Source organism: Dermacentor variabilis, chromosome 7 (genome assembly GCF_050947875.1).
Source record: "Dermacentor variabilis isolate Ectoservices chromosome 7, ASM5094787v1, whole genome shotgun sequence".
NCBI classification, from domain to species: domain Eukaryota; kingdom Metazoa; phylum Arthropoda; class Arachnida; order Ixodida; family Ixodidae; genus Dermacentor; species Dermacentor variabilis.
Genome location: NC_134574.1, coordinates 84733364 through 84746865, shown reverse-complemented (window position 1 = coordinate 84746865; position 13502 = coordinate 84733364). Strand labels below are relative to the sequence as shown.

The window sequence follows — 13502 nt, the reverse complement described above, 5'->3', positions numbered from 1 at the left end:
CTGCTTCTCCTGCGTCATTGCACAGTTGTAAGGCAGACGATGCCCGCAGGCTGTACATGTGTTCATCCTTTAAACCGGCGCATTTACTTTGCGGCAGCGGTTCCAAACTCCTATGCTGGTAAAAACTGTTAGCGCATTCATGTAACACCACGTTACAATATAAGCGAACAGCAACACGTGGAAGAGTGTCTGCGGCCTTTTTGTTGACTGTCAAGCAAAGTATTACCACATAACAGTTTCCGATAGTGGTGCACCCTTAATGATCAGTCGCCAGTGTAATAGAAACGTAATTTTTGCCTACTATTTATACGATACTAAGCTTTTCTACATTTTATCTTGTATCACGCTTTGAAAACACCAAGAGTAAGAAGGTGTACATTACCTTGAGATCGTAGAGCAGCAGACTTCTAATCTGGACATTGTTAAATTTTATCTGCAGAATTATCTCCAATGAAGTTCACAAATATTTAATATATGCGGAAAGAGAATATTTTCGTGTAAGCGTTTCTTTACGTTCATGCTTACATTTTTTAAGTGCGTTGTTTGTTCTTTCTACATAGCATTCAAAACAACGATGCTTCATTTTTCGCGCGTCGGTAATGATTTTGCACTATTTATTTTGTTCTCGTAGCTCCACTGCGATGGTACGAACTCCGTGTACGAAATTCAGCGATTGGCGAGCCCATTCATCCAAATTGCACTGTGCAGCTCGATGAACTGGGACTGCAAGAACGGCTTGTATACACGGAGGATTGTCATTCAAGACTAGCTAATGTTACACGAATCGTCGAAGAATAAACTTTCCAACATTTACCGCAACACATTCATCATATATGAAGTTTTTGGTGATGCCCGTGGACATAAGGAATTTAATTTGGTCGAATGCTTTTATTTCACCAAAAATAATATGAGGCAGTTTCGCTGAAGTTTTCTTTCGTGTGGAGACGGCGAGTTGCCTTGCACCCGCTCACCGCTGCTGAAGATATCCGGCCTTAGTTTAAAGCAAAAGATAGCCGGACAATTCATTGTAGTATATGTTATAGTGTGAACAGTACTATTTACAGAAAGGGAATGGGGTACAAACCACTGAAGCAGCAACCAAATGGCCTAACTAGACCAGAGCCATTCACCATGACCACACCTTGGCCCACTTCTGCCGCGCTTCTCTGGAAACCTGTCCATGCTTCTATGCATCAAACAGGCAAAGGGCCGACAGAAGACACCGCTGAGTTATGAGCTCTCTACCTTCCTCAATGGAGTGCACTAAGGGTGACAATTTGTCTAGGAGCATTTCCGGTAGGGGTCTGTAGGTGATTAGCTGCGTCTTCTCTATAAGGCGTACGCGGGCCGAAAGATTGTGCATCACATCTTAGACGTTCTTTCCAAGGCTTGCAGTGGATTCATTTCAACGATTCAACTTTTTAAAATTTTCGCAAGTTCCAGCTGCTGAGCATTTGCGCAACGCAATTATCGCATTATTACAACCAATCAATGAGTCGATCAATCTAGTCAATCAGTCAATCAGTCAGTCAAATCAATCAATTTGAGAAAAACTAAAAGCAACATTGAAAGATGCACGTACGTATACGTGCTTTCTTTTGAAGGGGGGGGGGGTGTATGACCTCGTTTATTAACAATGCATTGATAGTCATATTGATCGGAGTATCTGTAGAATATTTCGCTTATGTATCTTCTTTGTTCGCTTATGTTCACCTATTAAAACACTATTCATGTACTGCCTTCGTGTACTGTACTAATTGCCGAAATACTGCTATTGACTTCTTTTATTTTTGTGCTATACGTATTATTGTAATACCATAAATTGTACTAATTGTTCAAGTGCTGCTTTGACCCACCGTGTAACGGCCGACAGGCCAACAATATGAGCAAATAAAAAAGAAACGCGCTTATCTTTTTACTGCGAAAACACGCTGTTCATGTACAAAAATGCAATAACTTTTGCATAAGCACGCAGAATAAAAACACTAAAAATGCGAACGGCGTAGAATTTCTTACGAACGAATGTCTTATGAACGGCGTAGAATTTAGCCGGCTTTACTAAGAAAACTTTAGATGCAACCGCAATCAAATTTAGAGGGAAGCGTGCAAACTCTATTTAAAATATACAGTCCATGGTAAGTGCGAGTGGAATAAAAAACATTTTTTGCAGAACATTGGTTACACAAGCGCTGTAAAGCGTAATAAGGCAGCTATACAACATGTGTCGCAGCGCATCGAGAAATGTGCGCGTCATACGAAGCTTATATTTGGTGGAAGAAAAAGGGAAACATGATGCGTAATTTAGAGGTACAATTCAATGTATTTGGTTTATGTGCTTCAATTTATAGGTGTTATGCTTGCGAGCAGTGCGGAGCTTTCTATACTTCTATTACAAACGGCTGCGAATTTAGCCTATTCCCTTGGGGAAATAATTTCAGGAAGACCAAGTTTCATAAAGAGGGCAGCATTACAGTCAGTGTGTCTGTGATTTAAAAAATGAGTATAGATGAATTACTGTCAAGAATGTATCACCGATTGCTCGAAAGCATTATAAGAACAGAGTTGAAATCTGCGATTCGTGTACAGGCAAAGTTATAGAGAGTGTGGTTAACTGAAAAGGAACTGAATTTTTTTAGTGAAACTTCCGGAAAGCTAATCTATTCTGGAAATTGATTTGTGATTAATTGAGGTCTCTCAAGTCTATTGTCTTTTTATTCCTTGCTTTAAACTATTGAAATTACATTTGCTGTTACTATTTCTAGAAAAATACCCTAAGCGGATTTTCACTACTTTTACTGCTTGCACTTCCGGACTGCTTGTACGCGAAAATTATTTTCAATTTGGTCAACTGTACTTTCTTTTTTATTTGCGCGCAGTGCAAAGGGCAACAAAACCGATTTTTTTGCTCCTGCTTTGATTGTCTCGTTCTCTTAGTTTCCCTGTCATTCCATCCCGTTTTACTGCTTTATTATGACGGAGTACAAAGTGCTAATTAAATTTTGTTTCATAGGTAAAACTTGACTGACACCGCAGCAAGAAGTGAAGGACTAAAGTAAATAACCTCATTCCATGCACTCATTAGCATGACTTACCAGCCCCAGCCAATATGCTTTTGCGAGAAATGACACTTCTCGAGAACCCTGAGTACACCGATGCTGACACCAATGCTTCGATGCATTGGAGCTTCCAGTTTTTAGAGTCAACATTCTTAAAGCTGTCACGAGGGCTGCAACCGACACTTGCTCGAAATAGCTTTGCGTGATTACTGACACAATGAAAGTAATCGCTGCGGTTAAATTTTGTGGAAACATTTTTCATTTCTCTTCGAGTTCGCACTAAGAAAACGGCTGTTTTGAAATATTTCGATAATTCAATGATACGATGGAGGTGTTTAATCTTGCACTGATTAATACCTTGTATCGTGTATAATGAAACGCAATCGTCCCTGTATTGTTGAAGTAAAGCGGCTTTCCCGTTTCCAGTAGCCAGTAACTCCCTTCCTTTGGTGACGCGACTATGTAGTTTACTTGTGCTCATTAGATGTGGCCAAATTGAGGTATAACATGGGCTTTTCATTGATCAAATTTCTGAGAGCTGAGTTCTCAACGATAATTTCTACACACGAATTATCATAAGAGCGACAGACTGCGTGGATGATACAATCATGTAATACATTGGTGTGCAACGATGCTACGTTTAAACAACAATCGGAAATCATAACAGAGATGTGACGGAACTTTATGCCTAAAATGTCCTGTTAAGAAGGCTTGTGCCCCTCACGAAATATTTTACTAGAGGTGCCAGTTGTGCGCTCATGTCATTAAATTAGTGCCAAACGAAACAAATATTAGGACACAGAAGCTTATTTTTTTACAAGTGTATTCAAAGCAATTGAAACGTGCCTTCTTTTCGACTAAAAAAAAATTACATAAGTTTCACCGTGCTGTTTATATTGGACCCGCCGTATTGTTACCACATCAAGTCTCACTCCATCCGAAGCGCAACAAACAAATAATTGTACATCATTTTCTTGCACGCAATATAAACGCACGCCCCATTGATCATGGCTTCGCTGGAGCAACACGCCCGCGAATGTGGCGGAAAGCGGTCACATGGTATCGCGAAGCAAAGCCTTTCGTTTTTATTTAGCCAGTGCGACGCTCGCAATCCGCAGCAAGACAATCCGACTCCAACCTGCGCGCACACATGCTTCGCTCGGTTTCCTTTTGTTGCCTCTGCTCGGTCCGCAGTTGGCAAAGCATTTCTTTTTTAACAAAAAAGTAGAGTGCAACTCTCAGATTTTCTCAAGGTTACGAGATTATTGTGCTCAGTTCAGCTCTCAATTTGCGCGATTAGTGAATAATATGTTTTAGGTCACTTCCCTGACTCCGAGAAAAAAATTTGCTTAAGGTATGTTTGTGTATAACACATGTAGTGAGCATAATAATTCTTGGCTTTTTATCACCCGCATGTGCGTCGTATGTCCATAATGGAGGGCTATCCACCTTCAGCCGGCATGTGATCCGCCAATTTGAGTGCGATTTTTGTCGCTTTTTTAGGTACTTCCGTGACCGAATCACACTGCGGTTCCTGGAACATCTCAGTTTACTGACGCTCGAATATTTCGTTGTTGGGTTTGATTAGTATTGCGCAACAGCACACTAGTGCAATGTATAATAAATTTGAAATATTTATTAGAAGAGACTTCAGTAAATGAAGAGTGCTTACAAAAGGTAGTACGAAGTTACCGCACTTTACTGACATAGAATCCTTATAAGGCGATTTATAATACTAGAGAATTTTATATATATGGAATTATAAAAACTAATTGAGCAAAAAATAAATCATGGCAACGGCTGACTATTTCTTGTACATTTCGTTCTCTTGCAAATGCTAAGAGCTTTTAGATCTTTTCTATTTATTCGAATAGTCTCTTGAGCATCAATCCCATTTAAAAGTGCTAAACAAGTATATCAGCGCCCCTTAGCGTCAGAGTGTGTAAACGCAGCGCTTGCGTTTCTGGGTGCCACACTTCTAAAAACCCGGTATGCGGATCAAACGAGACGCTCCTTGTGCGCAAGCATTGGTTCGTGTACGAAGACATACACACACGCGTATGCTTAATCTACTCATCAAAATCGCTTCTGCAGAAACGAAGGTGCACCAACACAGCGACCCACCCACTCACACAATCACACGTATACGAACGTACAACCGCTCCGTTCCTGGACAATTTTTGTCTTCGCTACGAAACAATAACACAAGGATACATGGCGCGCTCACCAATGCTCAGCGACAGATGGCGATCAATTTATATAAGTACAGTTGATTTCTGACTGCATAAACTTGTGAATGACGTGGGGTGATTTGGAAAATGAGAACACGTCTATACGCTATTTTCTACTGGAAGAAAATAAAAACTTCTTTAAACACCACTTTCAACTTCACAAGCTCTTTGAGTTTATAGTACTCGCCACTATACACTCTGAAAATTCATGTTTTCGTTTTAAGCACATTCTATGGTGTACACCCGTGAGTAAAAGTATGCGGACTAGGGATTGCGAAATATTGTCCACTATCTGCTATGCTTGTAAATTGTAATTATGAATTACAGAATGCAGTCCAAACTTCGCATTGTGAACTTTCCAATTTACTCGTAAATTTCAGTTTGTGCACGCTAATCAAGAAGAAATTCAGTTCTTTCGTAGACCCTGTAGGCTGTATAAATTTGCGCACGGGTACTTTTGATACAGCGCACCAACACAACGGCGATCCATGCTAATTACAAAGGAGGGATGCACTTAGGCGGCACATTTTTAGGGTGGCGGCTTGTGTGTTTACAATTGTTGAAATTAAACTTGCGTTTCATGCGAAGCCTGATCTGAGGAGTATGTGCTAACATCGCAACATTCTTATCACCCAAGTGTCTGCGCACATGTTAATAATCAATATTTTGGGTAAGTAAATATTTTGGGTAAGTTGGGCAAGTAAAACTTTGTTGAAATGATTTAAGAATAATTTCAAAGAAAACCTCGTCACACATTTAATAAGATTTTAATCAAGACTCATGTTTCGGAGCCAACGTTGATGTCTCGACACATGACATGTTGTTCCAAAGGTAGACAGCAATTTCTATAAGGTCGCGGTTTCAGAGAGTACAGTCGATAGTGTTAGGCAAGCTTTATCACTAGAAAGAACCGCTGTTGGCTAACAGTGCATGTTTCGGCAAGTGCCAGAGCATGCAGAAATGCTACCCCTGAAGAAGCAATGGCAGCAGAATTAACGCTAATATATATATATATATATATATATATATATATATATATATATATATATATATATATATATATAAACCGCTAACGAAATTTTTTGACTATGAAAATTACGTGGACACTCTAGGCAAACTGCCGCCCTCGTTATGCTCCATATAAACTTCAACTACGATAACTAGGGCCAAGTGCACCGTATGTTGTGGGTTCGAGGAATAGTGTGCGAGACTGAGCGAAAAGAAAGCTGGTTTGGGAAGCGCGTCGACTTCCTGGGCGCCCAATGATGCCTTAACAAAGCAGAGAACCCCAGGGCGACCTGGGATTCTTTACCAGGCACCTAATTCGAAGTACCACGGGTGTTTTCACATTTCTCCCCCAACCAAATTAGGCCGCAGTGGCTGGGATAGAATGCTGTCACGTTCGACTCTGAAAGGCAAAGCTTAAGCGTCCTCGATTTTTTTCTTTACCTCGTGTGCTTTAATTTGTTGCTTTCTTGTTTGTAGCATCATGACGATGCTTTTTAAAAGGGGGGCATTGACAAGTGTAGTTACTTATCTTTTTCTCGAGGACAGCATTTCACCCGCTAACAACTTAAAGTTCTCGTTAAGCGCAAGGCGCCCCTGCAGGGTATGGAGCTTACTCAAAGGTTATCGTTCATTATATCTATTGAGTCTGCTGTCACCGAAGCTTGCGTAATCTGATTAGAATAGATTTTAGAATAGAATGGAACTTTTTATTCAACAATAAAGTGCACATCATACCGGTTACCGATTGTTGCCGGTTTTATGATACTTCTACAGGGTATACGTGGCGGCTACGGCGACATTTTCATTGCGACTCTGGAGGTGAAGAAGGTAAAGCACATTCTATAATTTGAATGTAACTCTATGAACACCCGCCGTAGTTGCTCAGTGGCTATGGTGTTGGGCTGCTGAGCACGAGGTCGCGGGATCGAATCCCGACCACAGCGGCCGCATTTCGATGGGGGCGAAATGCGAAAACACCCGTGTGCTTAATTTAGGTGCACGTGAAAGAACCCCAGGTGGTCAAAATTTCCGGAGTCCTCCACTCCGGCGTGCCTCATAATCAGATAGTGGTTTTGGCACGTAAAACCCCAAATATCATCATCAACTCTATGAACAGGAACGCAGGACTATTGAATTTGAGCAGTACAAATCATACTCCCAGGCAGCCTTGTCGGTGACACATGGTTAATATTTTTCAGAAGCGTTGTTTCTTAATCATTGTATGCGCGATGATAATTGTGTAGTGTATTCTGGAAAGCGCGCACGCACTAGCGACTACACTGGAACCTTCGAGGAGTCACATAGAAAAATTCGAGGCACCTGACCCGCAGATCAGATGTTCGACGACCGCCGACTTGGTTCGCTGCTATGGTAGTGCTTGAGTGTCACTTCTTTCGCTGGCGACCCTCGACCAGGCCCGGCGAGCCGCGATCGCCAGTGGAGCCCTGCCAGAAGGAACCGCCCAGGAATAAACCGCGCAACGGTTTCTGCAATAATAAACTTCCATCCTCCTCCTTCTTCGCTGGGCAGAAGTTCGCGCAGTAAAGAGTAAAACTTGTAACTCACGGTTTTGACACTGCGTCGTTCTTCATCGTCACTAGAACGTGACCTACTTGAGCCCGTCTGTAGCGAGTGCAAAGATTTAGGCCGAATCGAAATGCCTGGTGGCTACTTGCGCCTATTGTTCCTGTAGGCCTAGTGTTGCAAGTCACCCAAGCTTCAGGTACGTGGCGAAGCGAGAGAGAGCACGCAGAGTTCACTCCATGCTCGCCGTACTCGTCATCCTGCCAGCGTTGTGACAGTGGGTGCTCGCGATGTTATAATAACAACTGTTCGCTTTGTCTGTGCGCTTGACACCATGCGCGGTAATTTGTTGCTAGGCAAATGTTTACTGTAATATAGATGCACAATAGAGTAACCTACCATGCTTCGCGCCGCTGTCTAATAAAGTGCCATCGCTATCAATGCCTGTTCTAACAGTTCTAACAGTTCAAGTTCCACTACACCGGAGCACCTACGCAGATAAAACTTTTACTGGAGAACTGCGGAAGCCACAGGTGAATAAGGTATTGTTTAGCGCCCACGAAAAAGTGGAAGAAAAGGCCCTACGGTGACATCACAAGATAGCGTGAATACTCGGCAATAATTTATTACATCGCATCCGTACAGCTTTTTGTTGCTAAACCATACCAGTACGCAGACGCGTTCTAAATCGAAAGACATAACAATGAAGAATGTTAAATATGAAAGGAAACAGTGCGATATTTTTTACGCGGGACACCTGTGAAATGTGGCCACAATGACCACATTGCCACTCGCTTGTAATCTACTTGCAAACTATCGTCTCATAACAGCTGCCTACCGAAGCTTAGTCGAATCCTGCAGTCGCTGAAGCCTCACCTGGCAAAGACATGGCAAAAAAGCAGATTTTTGCAGCCCTGCTTGTTACCAGTTTTACGACACTTTTGAAACGTACACATAGTGGCTACGGTGATGTCTTCATTGCGGCTCCGGAGATGAGGAAGGTAAGGTACATTCTGTAATTTCAAAGTGACTATGCCACCTGAAAATGCAGAACTATTTATTTTAGTAGTACAAATTATACTGTATGGCAGTATAGCGAGTGACATCTGGTTAATATTCTTTCCGGAATCGTCGTTTTTTAATCATAAATGAGTCTTACACCTAACTGCCTGTGCACGAAAATAAATTATGAGGGGAGAGATGAGCACACGATTCCCGACCTTAGTACTTGGGTGCAGAATTTAAACTTTAATCAGATACGAAGTTAGAATCTAGAATTTGCCACTAACCGCCAAATTTCATCAAACATTAGAGTAAATTAGCTTGTTAGTACTAATTGTTAGTCCTAAAAAGCATAATGATGCCCATTTGCTTAATATTTAGGGTTCACACGTTCACTGCAGTTAAAAGAAGAAAGGAAAGTAAACAGTTAATTCTTCCCAAGATGGAATCAAGTCTGAAACACGTTCACAATAGAGCAGTTGTGTCTTTACTTCGAAGTATACTTTAAGTATTCGTGTGCCTCCCTATTAAATTATATTTCAATATATCCACAAATTCGCTTGAAATATAAATAACAAAGTTTCTCACAAATCGTGCCAGTTAGTTCAGGCGTGCGTGTGAATTAAAGATGGTTTTTCAGCAAGCCATAACCAATCTGCTTATGTTATTCCGCAGCTACCTGCGAAGTCGAAATGTGTTTTATTTATAATTACCTTGCGCAAAAGAAGTCACTCCAATATGCCCACCTTATACAAAGACTTTGCAACTCCACCAAATAATTAGCGCACTTTTTATTTATTATTGGGGGGCACTGATAAAATTTATTTGCTCTTAGATGCAGGTAATTGAGTGGACAAGCGACCTCTCCTGTGAATTCCGCCACCAAGCAGTAGAAACCTTTGCATTTTAGCCGGCAACTGGGTGCCTAATTTCCAATGAAGTTTGCATTATTTACAATGAAGGTTACAATGGGATGTTTACTAGTTTACATTATTTCCTGACTAAGACACCACAGCACAAAATAGGTTTTATTGAATTAGGATGAACATTTAGTGCACGAGGAAGTACCGCACCTTATGGGCAAGTCAATTCACTCCTCTTGGAAACACGGTGATTCAGTGGTGGCTTTCTGTTACTACAGATTTTGTCGGTTGGGTGAGCTGTAATCTTGTTTTGCTGGTGTTATGAGCAATTACTTTTAAATATGTTGAGTTTATTCCTCTGCAAACTGGCAGCGCGAATATGCGCCCTTCAGCATTTGCCTTTTCGAGAACATCGTGCACATTTAGGCTAATGCAGCAGTCGATGATGCTGAACGTGCAGCATAATATACATTTGTTATAATTTGGTGATATTGATTAGGTGAGTTTTGGGTATAGCGATGCACAGTCCCTCTGAATAAGTGTACTATATTACTAAAAAAACAATAGAAAGCTACTGTATAGGTGAAGAGAGTGTTTGCAGCCTCCACAACTCCCGCAATAAAAGCTTGAAGCAAAAACCATTGCGGCTAACTTTTATAACATGGCATTTAACATTATTGATGAATTATTTTAATTTTATGCTTACGCTACTTATCGGGGAACAATTGTCTCACTCTTTTCTGCCAACAATGTTATGTTAGTTGAATGCCTTCCGCATAAGTAAATGGTAATTGGCGAAAAAATGTTTTGAGGACCACGTATGACGCTCACGTAGTAACCAATGTTGTTGCTGAAAAATAAAACTGGTGACTGCTCTCAAGTGCTCAACGTACTACATTGTAAATTGCGAGAACATGAAGTTCAGGTTTCATTAAATGAGCAAAACACTTCTTTCCGAAGTGTTGTGCACATGGTAGGGAAATGATCTTCGTACGTCTCATTCCCAATAAACGCAGTCGTGAAAGAAGGAAGTCATAAATGCTCGTACGCATTTGCTGATGGTGTAAAAGGCATTTAGAGTTGGCTGTTGTAAGATCAGCGAACGCCCGTGTCGAGCTCGCAATGTGTGATTGTCGTACCTTGCGCTCGCCACAATCATGTCAATTTCATAATCGCTTCAGCTTTCGAGAACATCACATAAAATGTTTATCTTGTTTTATATAAATGAAATTATAGTAGCAAGACGTGAACAGCACGCTAAAAATTTGACTCTTCACGGTATCTTATCCTCTCCGAGAACTCTGTGTTGCCACGAAACATGGACGAGTTGGTGTGAACATCACTCAAAGCAATAAAAAAAAGTCATAAGCATGCGATTGTATCAGAACCTGCCATACACCTTATATTACGATAGCTTCATTATGATACGAGTGATAGTGATAATCGCATAAATCTCGCTTAGGGGTTACGGGACTAGAGGTGTTTCTTTAATTATCTGGCATTAGACGAAGACCATGAGTGACACGGCATTCTCTAGATCGTGAATTTCGTAACATTAAGTTGAAAGGCGGCTATTATAACTTGCTCGTTTTCTTCATTGTAGTGTTTTTAGCTTGACGTAAGACAGTAGCCACTATTAGCTGAGATAAAACTACATAAGGATTTCAGGGCCTCAAATAATTAAAACTTTACCACATCACTGTCGTGTGCATAACCACGCAAGGGCGACAAAAAATATTCCCGTGTGAAGCAACTTGATGATCCTATACTAACGTACTGTCACAGCAACCTAGCTTGCCTAATTAAACTCATTACCTGTTGGAGTGCACAGCGAATAAAAAAAATAAAGGAAAAAGATCTGCAGAGTGCACATTAGTTTGTGGTGTAGAGCGCGCAATACATTTCCACATTACCTTCGTTGTACAAGAACACAGACATTTATAAACCAGTGTAAGATTAGCACAGAATGCTGTATAATTAACTGGCCCAGTGATACTAACAATGTAGGCGCAACGAAAGCGAAACGTGCAAAAATAACTCATAGAAAGTTCCGAAACAGAGACTGTGTGGGCGAGTGCAAGACGGCCATCAAATAACAGGTTGCGCTTCTTTGCAGTAATTGGAACCATTATGCGCATTTCGTACAAAAACGTAGCATAGAAGGCCAATTTAAAATCATCTCACTTCAGTCAGCGCGTTCCATTACCTGAAAATTGTGCCAAATTCTTCACGGTGGACCATCGACGCGTACATTTCATGCGCGCCGTCGACCACACCAACGCGGCGATGGTGCTGCCACCTACAGTTAAATGTTACGAGGAACGGTCGCAGCACTTTTCTGGACTACGATTCTGATGTCCAATCGTGGGACCCGCCTACGAGGCCCGAAAAGACGAAGCCATAGGGATACAGGTCCACGATGTTGCCATGGAAGTCGTCGGCATTGGCCGCTTGTATCAAGCTTGAGCGCTCTGTATCACGGTCAGCTTTGAGCGAGTTGAAAAGCCTGGCCTTTATGGCCGTACAGCTTCCACAGAATATCGTGGTTACTCTCGCCTCAAAGGGAGCTTCTTTGTTCACTCGGCAATAGTCACTGTCATTGTGTAGGCGGGCACTGGAGAAGTGCGCGCTCCGTGGGAAGCGATCACTTGACCAGTGCCCAGTGCCATTTTGAGGCGTAACAGCTGCAAGCGACAGGGCGCTATTGAAAAGAAAGCCAATTTCTCAAAAAGTCATTTTCAATTTACGGCACAACAAGCATTAGGCTGTAATATAAAAAAAAAACTATGCGCGATTAGGTATTCTTGTTTGAAGTCCTCCGTTATTGGCGGGGCTGTGAGCATCGTGTTCCTCGAGAACTGATAACGTCTGGGCTTCATGGTTTGCAGCCGTTGGTTCTGTTTTAAACTGTTTTGTTATGACGCGCGCCTTCGTGCCTAGGTCTTGGTGGTCATATTACTTTTATTTGTTTTGCCGAGAACTTCCCTTCTGTTCACACAAGCTTCACTCATATCAGCGACCTAACGTGCCATGGTTTAGCGTCACAATCAAATTGGATATAACGACACCACAATGTGTTTCAAAGCAAATATGCAGTGTATCGCCTTTTCGTGAGAAATTACAGATGTCTTCGTCAAAAGGGTTAATAATTTACAAAGATTTCCAGAGGACTAAGTTGTGTTGTTAACGTTTTGTGACCGTTATGGGAATGCCTAGGGCCTGTGCTGAATGTTTTTATGCTAACCAAACACTGATTCTCATACCATCGTTCTCTCAGTTTGTAGGCACAAGAGAACCTATATGGACGTACAGTGAGACAGGAAAAAGTCTTGTGCGATGCAAGGTGGACATAACAAGCTCAATGAATAACAGAGCGGTATTGTTCAGAAGAATGTACTCCTATGAGGGACAAAAGTAAGGCATTCATACCGTTGAAATCATAACGGCGTCGTGAAACATGTGCAACGTATTTAATTTACAGATATTCTACCAACCAATGGGGAGAGGATGGTGATACGGCCTGCAGGTACGTCAATAAGATCTTGCGTTATAATTGTCATGTAATGCCTATATAGATTCCTAGCAAGCAGTATTTAAAAAATCACCACCCAAGTACTCCGTACGGATGGTTAACAGCGACCTTGAAGCGGGCGGCCCTGGTGTTTATCGCTGGGTTTATCCTGACGGTTCATTAAACGACGGCTTGGTAGGCAGCCGGATACTCGGTATGCACTTACTACTTGTGCTCGGCTGCAGGAGCCACTTATCACCGGGCTGCAGCATCGGCACGGCGTAGACGAGCTGGTTCCCGCTTCTGC

At 41.7% G+C, this 13502-nt stretch overlaps 1 long non-coding RNA gene across 1 annotated transcript; it reads left to right on the top strand.

Moving 5' to 3' along the window:
- The first annotated feature begins 8590 nt into the window (after positions 1–8590).
- LOC142586894 (uncharacterized) lies at positions 8591–13186 on the top strand. Its single transcript, XR_012829284.1, has 3 exons — positions 8591–8820; positions 12962–13098; positions 13166–13186. It is a non-coding gene; the product is annotated as an uncharacterized LOC142586894 (long non-coding RNA).
- Positions 13187–13502: the final 316 nt, after the last annotated feature.